Here is a 16,978-nt window from a genome sequence, read left to right on the forward strand (position 1 = left end):
CAGATTTGCGTGCACAAAATGGAGGAAGTGCCCTCAGCGCGACGCAAAACGTGTTTATGGCAGAGTCCCATTCATTCTCCTGTCGCTGCGGAAAGACTGCCCTTGACGCAAAAAAGGCAGCTTCCTTTTTCACCGCTGGAGAGAACCTATCTGCTCGGCCCTCCCCCTCTCTTCCCAGTCCCCCAATGGACTGGCCTTTGAGGCACCTGCAGGCATTGTGCACTCGGACACCACTGCCCGGCCTTCCCGAGCTGTCCAGCGGTCTCCCTGGTGGTCTAGTGGTTAGGATTCGGCGCTCTCACCGCCGCGGCCCGGGTTCGATTCCCGGTCAGGGAAGAGAGGCTTTTACTGAATGACATTTTTACAGAAATTCAAACAACTGCGTCTCAAAAAATATTTCTTTCAAATGTAGCTTCACTCACAGGCAATAGCGGCGTGGCTCCCCTGGCGGTAACTCCAAGCATCTTTTCAGCATGGTCCCTTACCGGAAGCTGTCGCCGCTAGAAGTGGGCCTGTGCCCCAAAAAGGAAGCTTTCTTTCTTCCAAAGCTGTAGAGAAAATATTAGTCCTGTCGCCCTGCCAAAGCCGAGCTCGCCCACCATCCCTAGCCTCATCAGACCAAGACCTTGCCCGGGACCCTGGGGCAGAGGGCTGCAGAAATGGTTGCGTACCGGTTTGGAGGAGAAAAGCAGGGGAGGGAGGGGTCGTAGCTGCTTGATTTGCATACAGAGCTGTGGTCTGCTGGGAAAGTGCAGCCTTTGGAGCTTGGCAAAGGCTTCGCAAGGGGCCCGAGCATTGCCCTCGCCCCGTTTGTTGACAGGTTCTCCTTCTATGGGCTGAAGGGCCCTGTAGCCTGATTTGAGGTTGGACGCTCTATTATTCACAGGGGTGTACCGGGCCTAGACGGTGACTGGCTGACCCGTCAGGGCATCGCCCGTTTGGAAGCCCGTTTCGGAAGCGGAGGCGGGAATCCCTGCCCAATTTTCTTTTGGGGTGGTAGGGCTGTTGGCGCGGTTGCACAAGCTCTGCCAACTTTGGCGGCTTAAGCTTGGGATGCGAGGGACATGGTACAAAAATGCAAAGGTTTTCCAGGAAAAGAGTCTACGGGCAACGATTCCTTGTTGCTCTTTTCAGGTGAACTCAAGCCTCAGGGCTTTGAGGTAGGGGCACTGCCTACAGACAGCAGGAAAGGGCTTGTGCGAAGCTGCTGCCGCATTTAGGTAAGAAGAGTAAAAACCTGTACCAGGAGTGGGGCTCAAACCCACGCGGACACTTGTCCATTGGATCTTAAGTCCAATGCCTTAACCACTCGGCCATCCTGGTGAGCTGCTGCAAAGGGCTTCGAATTGAATCTTTGCTGTTTCAGCAGCAGGCGAACAAGTGGAAAACCAGCCCAGAGTGCCCCCTGCAGGAGGTTGGATGGAATTGGCTTGCGAGCGGCAAACGTCTCTCACTTAACAGCATTTCAATAGCCTCCAGCTGACTGCAAGTACGGTTGCGGAAACCTCCCGGGTGCTGCAGTCGTTTCCCCGGTGGCCTAGTGGTGAGGATTTGGTGCTTTCACTGCCACGGGCCTGGCTTCGAGTCCCCGACCAGAGTGTGTGCTTTGAGTAAAGGTGGTCTAGGGCAGTCCAGAGGCAGGCTGAGCCTCGAAGGCTGGTGCAGGCCTTGGTGTGCGAGCCCGAAAAAAGGGCAGCTCCTATGTCATCCCTTCTTGCCCTCCGGCACTTGCTGTACAAGCAAAGCCCCCTTTGAACTCTGCATGGTAACCCTGCTGTGTCTCGCAGGCAATCATGGCCTGCCGCCTTTTAATAAACTTGCTCTCCCACGAAGCAGTTCTCCTAAGGAGGGTTAGTTGTGAGTGTGCATCTTCAGCGGCAGCCTCTAGGGGGAGCTTCAGCACTGACCCACAAAAGCTCATAGCGAGGAAGGCTGTCCTTTCAGGAGAGCAAGACAGGAATATCAGCGCTTGGAAGTGAAAGCGCAAACGTTCCCAAAGTGATGCTGTCTTCAATCTCTAAGCTCCCCTTTTCGCAGACCATCACAAGTGTTTTTGTTTTCTTTCTTTCTTTCTTTCTTTCTTTCTTTCTTTCTTTCTTTCTTTCTTTCTTTCTTTCTTTCTTTATTTATTTATTAGCAGAAATGGCCCCCGAAGACCTGCAGGCACTGGTGCCCATTGTAGCAGAGGCCCTCAGCCTTTGGACTCGGACGCCACCATCTGAGCGACACGCAACAGGGTGCACCCACCGTCCCTGGTGGTCTAGTGGTTAGGATTCGGCGCTCTCACCCCGGGTTCGATTCCCGGTCAGAGAAGGAGCTCTTTTAACAACTGACATTTTTATTTACAGCAATGCAGTTAACTGGCGACCGGAAATCTTGCTCCCAGATGCAGATTTGCGTGCACAAAATGGAGGAAGTGCCCTCAGCGCGACGCAAAACGTGTTTATGGCAGAGTCCCATTCATTCTCCTGTCGCTGCGGAAAGACTGCCCTTGACGCAAAAAAGGCAGCTTCCTTTTTCACCGCTGGAGAGAACCTATCTGCTCGGCCCTCCCCCTCTCTTCCCAGTCCCCCAATGGACTGGCCTTTGAGGCACCTGCAGGCATTGTGCACTCGGACACCACTGCCCGGCCTTCCCGAGCTATCCAGCGGTCTCCCTGGTGGTCTAGTGGTTAGGATTCGGCGCTCTCACCCGCCGCGGCCCGGGTTCGATTCCCGGTCAGGGAAGAGAGGCTTTTACTGAATGACATTTTTACAGAAATTCAAACAACTGCGTCTCAAAAAATATTTCTTTCAAATGTAGCTTCACTCACAGGCAATAGCGGCGTGGCTCCCCTGGCGGTAACTCCAAGCATCTTTTCAGCATGGTCCCTTACCGGAAGCTGTCGCCGCTAGAAGTGGGCCTGTGCCCCAAAAAGGAAGCTTTCTTTCTTCCAAAGCTGTAGAGAAAATATTAGTCCTGTCGCCCTGCCAAAGCCGAGCTCGCCCACCATCCCTAGCCTCATCAGACCAAGACCTTGCCCGGGACCCTGGGGCAGAGGGCTGCAGAAATGGTTGCGTACCGGTTTGGAGGAGAAAAGCAGGGGAGGGAGGGGTCGTAGCTGCTTGATTTGCATACAGAGCTGTGGTCTGCTGGGAAAGTGCAGCCTTTGGAGCTTGGCAAAGGCTTTGCAAGGGGCCCGAGCATTGCCCTCGCCCCGTTTGTTGACAGGTTCTCCTTCTATGGGCTGAAGGGCCCTGTAGCCTGATTTGAGGTTGGACGCTCTATTATTCACAGGGGTGTACCGGGCCTAGACGGTGACTGGCTGACCCGTCAGGGCATCGCCCGTTTGGAAGCCCGTTTCGGAAGCGGAGGCGGGAATCCCTGCCCAATTTTCTTTTGGGGTGGTAGGGCTGTTGGCGGGGTTGCACAAGCTCTGCCAACTTTGGCGGCTTAAGCTTGGGATGCGAGGGACATGGTACAAAAATGCAAAGGTTTTCCAGGAAAAGAGTCTACGGGCAACGATTCCTTGTTGCTCTTTTCAGGTGAACTCAAGCCTCAGGGCTTTGAGGTAGGGGCACTGCCTACAGACAGCAGGAAAGGGCTTGTGCGAAGCTGCTGCCGCATTTAGGTAAGAAGAGTAAAAACCTGTACCAGGAGTGGGGCTCGAACCCACGCAGACACTTGTCCATTGGATCTTAAGTCCAACGCCTTAACCACTCGGCCATCCTGGTGAGCTGCTGCAAAGGGCTTCGAATTGAATCTTTGCTGTTTCAGCAGCAGGCGAACAAGTGGAAAACCAGCCCAGAGTGCCCCCTGCAGGAGGTTGGATGGAATTGGCTTGCGAGCGGCAAACGTCTCTCACTTAACAGCATTACAATAGCCTCCAGCTGACTGCAAGTACGGTTGCGGAAACCTCCCGGGTGCTGCAGTCGTTTCCCCGGTGGCCTAGTGGTGAGGATTTGGTGCTTTCACTGCCACGGGCCTGGCTTCGAGTCCCCGACCAGAGTGTGTGCTTTGAGTAAAGGTGGTCTAGGGCAGTCCAGAGGCAGGCTGAGCCTCGAAGGCTGGTGCAGGCCTTGGTGTGCGAGCCCGAAAAAAGGGCAGCTCCTATGTCATCCCTTCTTGCCCTCCGGCACTTGCTGTACAAGCAAAGCCCCCTTTGAACTCTGCATGGTAACCCTGCTGTGTCTCGCAGGCAATCATGGCCTGCCGCCTTTTAATAAACGTGCTCTCCCACGAAGCAGTTCTCCTAAGGAGGGTTAGTTGTGAGTGTGCATCTTCAGCGGCAGCCTCTAGGGGGAGCTTCAGCACTGACCCACAAAAGCTCATAGCGAGGAAGGCTGTCCTTTCAGGAGAGCAAGACAGGAATATCAGCGCTTGGAAGTGAAAGCGCAAACGTTCCCAAAGTGATGCTGTCTTCAATCTCTAAGCTCCCCTTTTCGCAGACCATCACAAGTGTTTTTGTTTTCTTTCTTTCTTTCTTTCTTTATTTCTTTATTTATTTATTTATTTATTTATTAGCAGAAACGGCCCCCGAAGACCTGCAGGCACTGGTGCCCATTGTAGCAGAGGCCCTCAGCCTCTGGACTCGGACGCCACCATCTGAGCGACACGCAACGGGGTGCACCCACCGTCCCTGGTGGTCTAGTGGTTAGGATTCGGCGCTCTCACCGCCGCGGCCCGGGTTCGATTCCCGGTCAGGGAAGGAGCTCTTTTAACAACTGACATTTTTATTTACAGCAATGCAGTTAACTGGCGACCGGAAATCTTGCTCCCAGATGCAGATTTGCGTGCACAAAATGGAGGAAGTGCCCTCAGCGCGACGCAAAACGTGTTTATGGCAGAGTCCCATTCATTCTCCTGTCGCTGCGGAAAGACTGCACTTGACGCAAAAAAGGCAGCTTCCTTTTTCACCGCTGGAGAGAACCAATCTGCTCGGCCCTCCCCCTCTCTTCCCAGTCCCCCAATGGACTGGCCTTTGAGGCACCTGCAGGCATTGTGCACTCGGACACCACTGCCCGGCCTTCCCGAGCTGTCCAGCGGTCTCCCTGGTGGTCTAGTGGTTAGGATTCGGCACTCTCACCGCCGCGGCCCGGGTTCGATTCCCGGTCAGGGAAGAGAGGCTTTTACTGAATGACATTTTTACAGAAATTCAAACAACTGCGTCTCAAAAAATATTTCTTTCAAATGTAGCTTCACTCACAGGCAATAGCGGCGTGGCTCCCCTGGCGGTAACTCCAAGCATCTTTTCAGCATGGTCCCTTACCGGAAGCTGTCGCCGCTAGAAGTGGGCCTGTGCCCCAAAAAGGAAGCTTTCTTTCTTCCAAAGCTGTAGAGAAAATATTAGTCCTGTCGCCCTGCCAAAGCCGAGCTCGCCCACCATCCCTAGCCTCATCAGACCAAGACCTTGCCCGGGACCCTGGGGCAGAGGGCTGCAGAAATGGTTGCGTATCGGTTTGGAGGAGAAAAGCAGGGGAGGGAGGGGTCGTAGCTGCTTGATTTGCATACAGAGCTGTGGTCTGCTGGGAAAGTGCAGCCTTTGGAGCTTGGCAAAGGCTTCGCAAGGGGCCCGAGCATTGCCCTCGCCCCGTTTGTTGACAGGTTCTCCTTCTATGGGCTGAAGGGCCCTGTAGCCTGATTTGAGGTTGGACGCTCTATTATTCACAGGGGTGTACCGGGCCTAGACGGTGACTGGCTGACCCGTCAGGGCATCGCCCGTTTGGAAGCCCGTTTCGGAAGCGGAGGCGGGAATCCCTGCCCAATTTTCTTTTGGGGTGGTAGGGCTGTTGGCGGGGTTGCACAAGCTCTGCCAACTTTGGCGGCTTAAGCTTGGGATGCGAGGGACATGGTACAAAAATGCAAAGGTTTTCCAGGAAAAGAGTCTACGGGCAACGATTCCTTGTTGCTCTTTTCAGGTGAACTCAAGCCTCAGGGCTTTGAGGTAGGGGCACTGCCTACAGACAGCAGGAAAGGGCTTGTGCGAAGCTGCTGCCGCATTTAGGTAAGAAGAGTAAAAACCTGTACCAGGAGTGGGGCTCGAACCCACGCGGACACTTGTCCATTGGATCTTAAGTCCAACGCCTTAACCACTCGGCCATCCTGGTGAGCTGCTGCAAAGGGCTTCGAATTGAATCTTTGCTGTTTCAGCAGCAGGCGAACAAGTGGAAAACCAGCCCAGAGTGCCCCCTGCAGGAGGTTGGATGGAATTGGCTTGCGAGCGGCAAACGTCTCTCACTTAACAGCATTACAATAGCCTCCAGCTGACTGCAAGTACGGTTGCGGAAACCTCCCGGGTGCTGCAGTCGTTTCCCCGGTGGCCTAGTGGTGAGGATTTGGTGCTTTCACTGCCACGGGCCTGGCTTCGAGTCCCCGACCAGAGTGTGTGCTTTGAGTAAAGGTGGTCTAGGGCAGTCCAGAGGCAGGCTGAGCCTCGAAGGCTGGTGCAGGCCTTGATGTGCGAGCCCGAAAAAAGGGCAGCTCCTATGTCATCCCTTCTTGCCCTCCGGCACTTGCTGTACAAGCAAAGCCCCCTTTGAACTCTGCATGGTAACCCTGCTGTGTCTCGCAGGCAATCATGGCCTGCCGCCTTTTAATAAACGTGCTCTCCCACGAAGCAGTTCTCCTAAGGAGGGTTAGTTGTGAGTGTGCATCTTCAGCGGCAGCCTCTAGGGGGAGCTTCAGCACTGACCCACAAAAGCTCATAGCGAGGAAGGCTGTCCTTTCAGGAGAGCAAGACAGGAATATCAGCGCTTGGAAGTGAAAGCGCAAACGTTCCCAAAGTGATGCTGTCTTCAATCTCTAAGCTCCCCTTTTCGCAGACCATCACAAGTGTTTTTGTTTTCTTTCTTTCTTTCTTTCTTTATTTCTTTATTTATTTATTTATTAGCAGAAACGGCCCCCGAAGACCTGCAGGCACTGGTGCCCATTGTAGCAGAGGCCCTCAGCCTTTGGACTCGGACGCCACCATCTGAGCGACACGCAACGGGGTGCACCCACCGTCCCTGGTGGTCTAGTGGTTAGGATTCGGCGCTCTCACCGCCGCGGCCCGGGTTCGATTCCCGGTCAGGGAAGGAGCTCTTTTAACAACTGACATTTTTATTTACAGCAATGCAGTTAACTGGCGACCGGAAATCTTGCTCCCAGATGCAGATTTGCGTGCACAAAATGGAGGAAGTGCCCTCAGCGCGACGCAAAACGTGTTTATGGCAGAGTCCCATTCATTCTCCTGTCGCTGCGGAAAGACTGCCCTTGACGCAAAAAAGGCAGCTTCCTTTTTCACCGCTGGAGAGAACCTATCTGCTCGGCCCTCCCCCTCTCTTCCCAGTCCCCCAATGGACTGGCCTTTGAGGCACCTGCAGGCATTGTGCACTCGGACACCACTGCCCGGCCTTCCCGAGCTGTCCAGCGGTCTCCCTGGTGGTCTAGTGGTTAGGACCGCCGCGGCCCGGGTTCGATTCCCGGTCAGGGAAGAGAGGCTTTTACTGAATGACATTTTTACAGAAATTCAAACAACTGCGTCTCAAAAAATATTTCTTTCAAATGTAGCTTCACTCACAGGCAATAGCGGCGTGGCTCCCCTGGCGGTAACTCCAAGCATCTTTTCAGCATGGTCCCTTACCGGAAGCTGTCGCCGCTAGAAGTGGGCCTGTGCCCCAAAAAGGAAGCTTTCTTTCTTCCAAAGCTGTAGAGAAAATATTAGTCCTGTCGCCCTGCCAAAGCCGAGCTCGCCCACCATCCCTAGCCTCATCAGACCAAGACCTTGCCCGGGACCCTGGGGCAGAGGGCTGCAGAAATGGTTGCGTACCGGTTTGGAGGAGAAAAGCAGGGGAGGGAGGGGTCGTAGCTGCTTGATTTGCATACAGAGCTGTGGTCTGCTGGGAAAGTGCAGCCTTTGGAGCTTGGCAAAGGCTTCGCAAGGGGCCCGAGCATTGCCCTTGCCCCGTTTGTTGACAGGTTCTCCTTCTATGGGCTGAAGGGCCCTGTAGCCTGATTTGAGGTTGGACGCTCTATTATTCACAGGGGTGTACCGGGCCTAGACGGTGACTGGCTGACCCGTCAGGGCATCGCCCGTTTGGAAGCCCGTTTCGGAAGCGGAGGCGGGAATCCCTGCCCAATTTTCTTTTGGGGTGGTAGGGCTGTTGGCGCGGTTGCACAAGCTCTGCCAACTTTGGCGGCTTAAGCTTGGGATGCGAGGGACATGGTACAAAAATGCAAAGGTTTTCCAGGAAAAGAGTCTACGGGCAACGATTCCTTGTTGCTCTTTTCAGGTGAACTCAAGCCTCAGGGCTTTGAGGTAGGGGCACTGCCTACAGACAGCAGGAAAGGGCTTGTGCGAAGCTGCTGCCGCATTTAGGTAAGAAGAGTAAAAACCTGTACCAGGAGTGGGGCTCGAACCCACGCGGACACTTGTCCATTGGATCTTAAGTCCAACGCCTTAACCACTCGGCCATCCTGGTGAGCTGCTGCAAAGGGCTTCGAATTGAATCTTTGCTGTTTCAGCAGCAGGCGAACAAGTGGAAAACCAGCCCAGAGTGCCCCCTGTAGGAGGTTGGATGGAATTGGCTTGCGAGCGGCAAACGTCTCTCACTTAACAGCATTTCAATAGCCTCCAGCTGACTGCAAGTACGGTTGCGGAAACCTCCCGGGTGCTGCAGTCGTTTCCCCGGTGGCCTAGTAGTGAGGATTTGGTGCTTTCACTGCCACGGGCCTGGCTTCGAGTCCCCGACCAGAGTGTGTGTTTTGAGTAAAGGTGGTCTAGGGCAGTCCAGAGGCAGGCTGAGCCTCGAAGGCTGGTGCAGGCCTTGGTGTGCGAGCCCGAAAAAAGGGCAGCTCCTATGTCATCCCTTCTTGCCCTCCGGCACTTGCTGTACAAGCAAAGCCCCCTTTGAACTCTGCATGGTAACCCTGCTGTGTCTCGCAGGCAATCATGGCCTGCCGCCTTTTAATAAACGTGCTCTCCCACGAAGCAGTTCTCCTAAGGAGGGTTAGTTGTGAGTGTGCATCTTCAGCGGCAGCCTCTAGGGGGAGCTTCAGCACTGACCCACAAAAGCTCATAGCGAGGAAGGCTGTCCTTTCAGGAGAGCAAGACAGGAATATCAGCGCTTGGAAGTGAAAGCGCAAACGTTCCCAAAGTGATGCTGTCTTCAATCTCTAAGCTCCCCTTTTCGCAGACCATCACAAGTGTTTTTGTTTTCTTTCTTTCTTTCTTTATTTCTTTCTTTATTTATTTATTTATTAGCAGAAACGGCCCCCGAAGACCTGCAGGCACTGGTGCCCATTGTAGCAGAGGCCCTCAGCCTTTGGACTCGGACGCCACCATCTGAGCGACACGCAACAGGGTGCACCCACCGTCCCTGGTGGTCTAGTGGTTAGGATTCGGCGCTCTCACCGCCGCGGCCCGGGTTCGATTCCCGGTCAGGGAAGGAGCTCTTTTAACAACTGACATTTTTATTTACAGCAATGCAGTTAACTGGCGACCGGAAATCTTGCTCCCAGATGCAGATTTGCGTGCACAAAATGGAGGAAGTGCCCTCAGCGCGACGCAAAACGTGTTTATGGCAGAGTCCCATTCATTCTCCTGTCGCTGCGGAAAGACTGCCCTTGACGCAAAAAAGGCAGCTTCCTTTTTCACCGCTGGAGAGAACCTATCTGCTCGGCCCTCCCCCTCTCTTCCCAGTCCCCCAATGGACTGGCCTTTGAGGCACCTGCAGGCATTGTGCACTCGGACACCACTGCCCGGCCTTCCCGAGCTATCCAGCGGTCTCCCTGGTGGTCTAGTGGTTAGGATTCGGCGCCGCGGCCCGGGTTCGATTCCCGGTCAGGGAAGAGAGGCTTTTACTGAATGACATTTTTACAGAAATTCAAACAACTGCGTCTCAAAAAATATTTCTTTCAAATGTAGCTTCACTCACAGGCAATAGCGGCGTGGCTCCCCTGGCGGTAACTCCAAGCATCTTTTCAGCATGGTCCCTTACCGGAAGCTGTCGCCGCTAGAAGTGGGCCTGTGCCCCAAAAAGGAAGCTTTCTTTCTTCCAAAGCTGTAGAGAAAATATTAGTCCTGTCGCCCTGCCAAAGCCGAGCTCGCCCACCATCCCTAGCCTCATCAGACCAAGACCTTGCCCGGGACCCTGGGGCAGAGGGCTGCAGAAATGGTTGCGTACCGGTTTGGAGGAGAAAAGCAGGGGAGGGAGGGGTCGTAGCTGCTTGATTTGCATACAGAGCTGTGGTCTGCTGGGAAAGTGCAGCCTTTGGAGCTTGGCAAAGGCTTCGCAAGGGGCCCGAGCATTGCCCTCGCCCCGTTTGTTGACAGGTTCTCCTTCTATGGGCTGAAGGGCCCTGTAGCCTGATTTGAGGTTGGACGCTCTATTATTCACAGGGGTGTACCGGGCCTAGACGGTGACTGGCTGACCCGTCAGGGCATCGCCCGTTTGGAAGCCCGTTTCGGAAGCGGAGGCGGGAATCCCTGCCCAATTTTCTTTTGGGGTGGTAGGGCTGTTGGCGGGGTTGCACAAGCTCTGCCAACTTTGGCGGCTTAAGCTTGGGATGCGAGGGACATGGTACAAAAATGCAAAGGTTTTCCAGGAAAAGAGTCTACGGGCAACGATTCCTTGTTGCTCTTTTCAGGTGAACTCAAGCCTCAGGGCTTTGAGGTAGGGGCACTGCCTACAGACAGCAGGAAAGGGCTTGTGCGAAGCTGCTGCCGCATTTAGGTAAGAAGAGTAAAAACCTGTACCAGGAGTGGGGCTCGAACCCACGCGGACACTTGTCCATTGGATCTTAAGTCCAACGCCTTAACCACTCGGCCATCCTGGTGAGCTGCTGCAAAGGGCTTCGAATTGAATCTTTGCTGTTTCAGCAGCAGGCGAACAAGTGGAAAACCAGCCCAGAGTGCCCCCTGTAGGAGGTTGGATGGAATTGGCTTGCGAGCGGCAAACGTCTCTCACTTAACAGCATTTCAATAGCCTCCAGCTGACTGCAAGTACGGTTGCGGAAACCTCCCGGGTGCTGCAGTCGTTTCCCCGGTGGCCTAGTAGTGAGGATTTGGTGCTTTCACTGCCACGGGCCTGGCTTCGAGTCCCCGACCAGAGTGTGTGTTTTGAGTAAAGGTGGTCTAGGGCAGTCCAGAGGCAGGCTGAGCCTCGAAGGCTGGTGCAGGCCTTGGTGTGCGAGCCCGAAAAAAGGGCAGCTCCTATGTCATCCCTTCTTGCCCTCCGGCACTTGCTGTACAAGCAAAGCCCCCTTTGAACTCTGCATGGTAACCCTGCTGTGTCTCGCAGGCAATCATGGCCTGCCGCCTTTTAATAAACGTGCTCTCCCACGAAGCAGTTCTCCTAAGGAGGGTTAGTTGTGAGTGTGCATCTTCAGCGGCAGCCTCTAGGGGGAGCTTCAGCACTGACCCACAAAAGCTCATAGCGAGGAAGGCTGTCCTTTCAGGAGAGCAAGACAGGAATATCAGCGCTTGGAAGTGAAAGCGCAAACGTTCCCAAAGTGATGCTGTCTTCAATCTCTAAGCTCCCCTTTTCGCAGACCATCACAAGTGTTTTTGTTTTCTTTCTTTCTTTCTTTCTTTATTTCTTTATTTATTTATTTATTAGCAGAAACGGCCCCCGAAGACCTGCAGGCACTGGTGCCCATTGTAGCAGAGGCCCTCAGCCTTTGGACTCGGACGCCACCATCTGAGCGACACGCAACGGGGTGCACCCACCGTCCCTGGTGGTCTAGTGGTTAGGATTCGGCGCTCTCACCGCCGCGGCCCGGGTTCGATTCCCGGTCAGGGAAGGAGCTCTTTTAACAACTGACATTTTTATTTACAGCAATGCAGTTAACTGGCGACCGGAAATCTTGCTCCCAGATGCAGATTTGCGTGCACAAAATGGAGGAAGTGCCCTCAGCGCGACGCAAAACGTGTTTATGGCAGAGTCCCATTCATTCTCCTGTCGCTGCGGAAAGACTGCCCTTGACGCAAAAAAGGCAGCTTCCTTTTTCACCGCTGGAGAGAACCTATCTGCTCGGCCCTCCCCCTCTCTTCCCAGTCCCCCAATGGACTGGCCTTTGAGGCACCTGCAGGCATTGTGCACTCGGACACCACTGCCCGGCCTTCCCGAGCTGTCCAGCGGTCTCCCTGGTGGTCTAGTGGTTAGGACCGCCGCGGCCCGGGTTCGATTCCCGGTCAGGGAAGAGAGGCTTTTACTGAATGACATTTTTACAGAAATTCAAACAACTGCGTCTCAAAAAATATTTCTTTCAAATGTAGCTTCACTCACAGGCAATAGCGGCGTGGCTCCCCTGGCGGTAACTCCAAGCATCTTTTCAGCATGGTCCCTTACCGGAAGCTGTCGCCGCTAGAAGTGGGCCTGTGCCCCAAAAAGGAAGCTTTCTTTCTTCCAAAGCTGTAGAGAAAATATTAGTCCTGTCGCCCTGCCAAAGCCGAGCTCGCCCACCATCCCTAGCCTCATCAGACCAAGACCTTGCCCGGGACCCTGGGGCAGAGGGCTGCAGAAATGGTTGCGTACCGGTTTGGAGGAGAAAAGCAGGGGAGGGAGGGGTCGTAGCTGCTTGATTTGCATACAGAGCTGTGGTCTGCTGGGAAAGTGCAGCCTTTGGAGCTTGGCAAAGGCTTCGCAAGGGGCCCGAGCATTGCCCTTGCCCCGTTTGTTGACAGGTTCTCCTTCTATGGGCTGAAGGGCCCTGTAGCCTGATTTGAGGTTGGACGCTCTATTATTCACAGGGGTGTACCGGGCCTAGACGGTGACTGGCTGACCCGTCAGGGCATCGCCCGTTTGGAAGCCCGTTTCGGAAGCGGAGGCGGGAATCCCTGCCCAATTTTCTTTTGGGGTGGTAGGGCTGTTGGCGCGGTTGCACAAGCTCTGCCAACTTTGGCGGCTTAAGCTTGGGATGCGAGGGACATGGTACAAAAATGCAAAGGTTTTCCAGGAAAAGAGTCTACGGGCAACGATTCCTTGTTGCTCTTTTCAGGTGAACTCAAGCCTCAGGGCTTTGAGGTAGGGGCACTGCCTACAGACAGCAGGAAAGGGCTTGTGCGAAGCTGCTGCCGCATTTAGGTAAGAAGAGTAAAAACCTGTACCAGGAGTGGGGCTCGAACCCACGCGGACACTTGTCCATTGGATCTTAAGTCCAACGCCTTAACCACTCGGCCATCCTGGTGAGCTGCTGCAAAGGGCTTCGAATTGAATCTTTGCTGTTTCAGCAGCAGGCGAACAAGTGGAAAACCAGCCCAGAGTGCCCCCTGTAGGAGGTTGGATGGAATTGGCTTGCGAGCGGCAAACGTCTCTCACTTAACAGCATTTCAATAGCCTCCAGCTGACTGCAAGTACGGTTGCGGAAACCTCCCGGGTGCTGCAGTCGTTTCCCCGGTGGCCTAGTAGTGAGGATTTGGTGCTTTCACTGCCACGGGCCTGGCTTCGAGTCCCCGACCAGAGTGTGTGTTTTGAGTAAAGGTGGTCTAGGGCAGTCCAGAGGCAGGCTGAGCCTCGAAGGCTGGTGCAGGCCTTGGTGTGCGAGCCCGAAAAAAGGGCAGCTCCTATGTCATCCCTTCTTGCCCTCCGGCACTTGCTGTACAAGCAAAGCCCCCTTTGAACTCTGCATGGTAACCCTGCTGTGTCTCGCAGGCAATCATGGCCTGCCGCCTTTTAATAAACGTGCTCTCCCACGAAGCAGTTCTCCTAAGGAGGGTTAGTTGTGAGTGTGCATCTTCAGCGGCAGCCTCTAGGGGGAGCTTCAGCACTGACCCACAAAAGCTCATAGCGAGGAAGGCTGTCCTTTCAGGAGAGCAAGACAGGAATATCAGCGCTTGGAAGTGAAAGCGCAAACGTTCCCAAAGTGATGCTGTCTTCAATCTCTAAGCTCCCCTTTTCGCAGACCATCACAAGTGTTTTTGTTTTCTTTCTTTCTTTCTTTATTTCTTTCTTTATTTATTTATTTATTAGCAGAAACGGCCCCCGAAGACCTGCAGGCACTGGTGCCCATTGTAGCAGAGGCCCTCAGCCTTTGGACTCGGACGCCACCATCTGAGCGACACGCAACAGGGTGCACCCACCGTCCCTGGTGGTCTAGTGGTTAGGATTCGGCGCTCTCACCGCCGCGGCCCGGGTTCGATTCCCGGTCAGGGAAGGAGCTCTTTTAACAACTGACATTTTTATTTACAGCAATGCAGTTAACTGGCGACCGGAAATCTTGCTCCCAGATGCAGATTTGCGTGCACAAAATGGAGGAAGTGCCCTCAGCGCGACGCAAAACGTGTTTATGGCAGAGTCCCATTCATTCTCCTGTCGCTGCGGAAAGACTGCCCTTGACGCAAAAAAGGCAGCTTCCTTTTTCACCGCTGGAGAGAACCTATCTGCTCGGCCCTCCCCCTCTCTTCCCAGTCCCCCAATGGACTGGCCTTTGAGGCACCTGCAGGCATTGTGCACTCGGACACCACTGCCCGGCCTTCCCGAGCTATCCAGCGGTCTCCCTGGTGGTCTAGTGGTTAGGATTCGGCGCCGCGGCCCGGGTTCGATTCCCGGTCAGGGAAGAGAGGCTTTTACTGAATGACATTTTTACAGAAATTCAAACAACTGCGTCTCAAAAAATATTTCTTTCAAATGTAGCTTCACTCACAGGCAATAGCGGCGTGGCTCCCCTGGCGGTAACTCCAAGCATCTTTTCAGCATGGTCCCTTACCGGAAGCTGTCGCCGCTAGAAGTGGGCCTGTGCCCCAAAAAGGAAGCTTTCTTTCTTCCAAAGCTGTAGAGAAAATATTAGTCCTGTCGCCCTGCCAAAGCCGAGCTCGCCCACCATCCCTAGCCTCATCAGACCAAGACCTTGCCCGGGACCCTGGGGCAGAGGGCTGCAGAAATGGTTGCGTACCGGTTTGGAGGAGAAAAGCAGGGGAGGGAGGGGTCGTAGCTGCTTGATTTGCATACAGAGCTGTGGTCTGCTGGGAAAGTGCAGCCTTTGGAGCTTGGCAAAGGCTTCGCAAGGGGCCCGAGCATTGCCCTCGCCCCGTTTGTTGACAGGTTCTCCTTCTATGGGCTGAAGGGCCCTGTAGCCTGATTTGAGGTTGGACGCTCTATTATTCACAGGGGTGTACCGGGCCTAGACGGTGACTGGCTGACCCGTCAGGGCATCGCCCGTTTGGAAGCCCGTTTCGGAAGCGGAGGCGGGAATCCCTGCCCAATTTTCTTTTGGGGTGGTAGGGCTGTTGGCGGGGTTGCACAAGCTCTGCCAACTTTGGCGGCTTAAGCTTGGGATGCGAGGGACATGGTACAAAAATGCAAAGGTTTTCCAGGAAAAGAGTCTACGGGCAACGATTCCTTGTTGCTCTTTTCAGGTGAACTCAAGCCTCAGGGCTTTGAGGTAGGGGCACTGCCTACAGACAGCAGGAAAGGGCTTGTGCGAAGCTGCTGCCGCATTTAGGTAAGAAGAGTAAAAACCTGTACCAGGAGTGGGGCTCGAACCCACGCGGACACTTGTCCATTGGATCTTAAGTCCAACGCCTTAACCACTCGGCCATCCTGGTGAGCTGCTGCAAAGGGCTTCGAATTGAATCTTTGCTGTTTCAGCAGCAGGCGAACAAGTGGAAAACCAGCCCAGAGTGCCCCCTGCACGAGGTTGGATGGAATTGGCTTGCGAGCGGCAAACGTCTCTCACTTAACAGCATTACAATAGCCTCCAGCTGACTGCAAGTACGGTTGTGGAAACCTCCCGGGTGCTGCAGTCGTTTCCCCGGTGGCCTAGTGGTGAGGATTTGGTGCTTTCACTGCCACGGGCCTGGCTTCGAGTCCCCGACCAGAGTGTGTGCTTTGAGTAAAGGTGGTCTAGGGCAGTCCAGAGGCAGGCTGAGCCTCGAAGGCTGGTGCAGGCCTTGGTGTGCGAGCCCGAAAAAAGGGCAGCTCCTATGTCATCCCTTCTTGCCCTCCGGCACTTGCTGTACAAGCAAAGCCCCCTTTGAACTCTGCATGGTAACCCTGCTGTGTCTCGCAGGCAATCATGGCCTGCCGCCTTTTAATAAACGTGCTCTCCCACGAAGCAGTTCTCCTAAGGAGGGTTAGTTGTGAGTGTGCATCTTCAGCGGCAGCCTCTAGGGGGAGCTTCAGCACTGACCCACAAAAGCTCATAGCGAGGAAGGCTGTCCTTTCAGGAGAGCAAGACAGGAATATCAGCGCTTGGAAGTGAAAGCGCAAACGTTCCCAAAGTGATGCTGTCTTCAATCTCTAAGCTCCCCTTTTCGCAGACCATCACAAGTGTTTTTGTTTTCTTTCTTTCTTTCTTTCTTTATTTCTTTATTTATTTATTTATTTATTTATTAGCAGAAACGGCCCCCGAAGACCTGCAGGCACTGGTGCCCATTGTAGCAGAGGCCCTCAGCCTCTGGACTCGGACGCCACCATCTGAGCGACACGCAACGGGGTGCACCCACCGTCCCTGGTGGTCTAGTGGTTAGGATTCGGCGCTCTCACCGCGGCGGCCCGGGTTCGATTCCCGGTCAGGGAAGGAGCTCTTTTAACAACTGACATTTTTATTTACAGCAATGCAGTTAACTGGCGACCGGAAATCTTGCTCCCAGATGCAGATTTGCGTGCACAAAATGGAGGAAGTGCCCTCAGCGCGACGCAAAACGTGTTTATGGCAGAGTCCCATTCATTCTCCTGTCGCTGCGGAAAGACTGCACTTGACGCAAAAAAGGCAGCTTCCTTTTTCACCGCTGGAGAGAACCTATCTGCTCGGCCCTCCCCCTCTCTTCCCAGTCCCCCAATGGACTGGCCTTTGAGGCACCTGCAGGCATTGTGCACTCGGACACCACTGCCCGGCCTTCCCGAGCTGTCCAGCGGTCTCCCTGGTGGTCTCGGCCCGGGTTCGATTCCCGGTCAGGGAAGAGAGGCTTTTACTGAATGACATTTTTACAGAAATTCAAACAACTGCGTCTCAAAAAATATTTCTTTCAAATGTAGCTTCACTCACAGGCAATAGCGGCGTGGCTCCCCTGGCGGTAACT

The 16,978-nt window shown here is 54.3% G+C and overlaps 16 non-coding genes across 16 annotated transcripts; 9 read left to right on the forward strand and 7 right to left on the reverse strand.

Annotated features, from left to right (window-relative positions):
- The first annotated feature begins 264 nt into the window (after positions 1–264).
- On the forward strand, positions 265–336 carry TRNAE-CUC (transfer RNA glutamic acid (anticodon CUC)). The gene has a single exon. It is a non-coding gene; the product is annotated as a tRNA-Glu (tRNA).
- A 904-nt stretch (positions 337–1,240) lies between these two features.
- Positions 1,241–1,323, reverse strand: TRNAL-UAA (transfer RNA leucine (anticodon UAA)). Its single transcript has one exon. It is a non-coding gene; the product is annotated as a tRNA-Leu (tRNA).
- A 1,330-nt stretch (positions 1,324–2,653) lies between these two features.
- Positions 2,654–2,726, forward strand: TRNAE-CUC (transfer RNA glutamic acid (anticodon CUC)). Its single transcript has one exon. It is a non-coding gene; the product is annotated as a tRNA-Glu (tRNA).
- A 904-nt stretch (positions 2,727–3,630) lies between these two features.
- Positions 3,631–3,713, reverse strand: TRNAL-UAA (transfer RNA leucine (anticodon UAA)). The gene has a single exon. It is a non-coding gene; the product is annotated as a tRNA-Leu (tRNA).
- A 902-nt stretch (positions 3,714–4,615) lies between these two features.
- On the forward strand, positions 4,616–4,687 carry TRNAE-CUC (transfer RNA glutamic acid (anticodon CUC)). Its single transcript has one exon. It is a non-coding gene; the product is annotated as a tRNA-Glu (tRNA).
- Positions 4,688–5,027: 340 nt separating this feature from the next.
- TRNAE-CUC (transfer RNA glutamic acid (anticodon CUC)) lies at positions 5,028–5,099 on the forward strand. Its single transcript has one exon. It is a non-coding gene; the product is annotated as a tRNA-Glu (tRNA).
- A 904-nt stretch (positions 5,100–6,003) lies between these two features.
- On the reverse strand, positions 6,004–6,086 carry TRNAL-UAA (transfer RNA leucine (anticodon UAA)). The gene has a single exon. It is a non-coding gene; the product is annotated as a tRNA-Leu (tRNA).
- An 894-nt stretch (positions 6,087–6,980) lies between these two features.
- TRNAE-CUC (transfer RNA glutamic acid (anticodon CUC)) lies at positions 6,981–7,052 on the forward strand. Its single transcript has one exon. It is a non-coding gene; the product is annotated as a tRNA-Glu (tRNA).
- A 1,303-nt stretch (positions 7,053–8,355) lies between these two features.
- On the reverse strand, positions 8,356–8,438 carry TRNAL-UAA (transfer RNA leucine (anticodon UAA)). Its single transcript has one exon. It is a non-coding gene; the product is annotated as a tRNA-Leu (tRNA).
- Positions 8,439–9,332: 894 nt separating this feature from the next.
- On the forward strand, positions 9,333–9,404 carry TRNAE-CUC (transfer RNA glutamic acid (anticodon CUC)). Its single transcript has one exon. It is a non-coding gene; the product is annotated as a tRNA-Glu (tRNA).
- A 1,307-nt stretch (positions 9,405–10,711) lies between these two features.
- Positions 10,712–10,794, reverse strand: TRNAL-UAA (transfer RNA leucine (anticodon UAA)). The gene has a single exon. It is a non-coding gene; the product is annotated as a tRNA-Leu (tRNA).
- Positions 10,795–11,688: 894 nt separating this feature from the next.
- TRNAE-CUC (transfer RNA glutamic acid (anticodon CUC)) lies at positions 11,689–11,760 on the forward strand. The gene has a single exon. It is a non-coding gene; the product is annotated as a tRNA-Glu (tRNA).
- Positions 11,761–13,063: 1,303 nt separating this feature from the next.
- On the reverse strand, positions 13,064–13,146 carry TRNAL-UAA (transfer RNA leucine (anticodon UAA)). The gene has a single exon. It is a non-coding gene; the product is annotated as a tRNA-Leu (tRNA).
- Positions 13,147–14,040: 894 nt separating this feature from the next.
- TRNAE-CUC (transfer RNA glutamic acid (anticodon CUC)) lies at positions 14,041–14,112 on the forward strand. The gene has a single exon. It is a non-coding gene; the product is annotated as a tRNA-Glu (tRNA).
- Positions 14,113–15,419: 1,307 nt separating this feature from the next.
- On the reverse strand, positions 15,420–15,502 carry TRNAL-UAA (transfer RNA leucine (anticodon UAA)). The gene has a single exon. It is a non-coding gene; the product is annotated as a tRNA-Leu (tRNA).
- A 902-nt stretch (positions 15,503–16,404) lies between these two features.
- Positions 16,405–16,476, forward strand: TRNAE-CUC (transfer RNA glutamic acid (anticodon CUC)). Its single transcript has one exon. It is a non-coding gene; the product is annotated as a tRNA-Glu (tRNA).
- Positions 16,477–16,978: the final 502 nt, after the last annotated feature.

The sequence above is a fragment of the Ambystoma mexicanum genome, chromosome 5p, assembly GCF_040938575.1.
Source record: "Ambystoma mexicanum isolate Mex_15411 chromosome 5p, UKY_AmexF1_1, whole genome shotgun sequence".
NCBI classification, from domain to species: Eukaryota; Metazoa; Chordata; class Amphibia; order Caudata; family Ambystomatidae; genus Ambystoma; species Ambystoma mexicanum.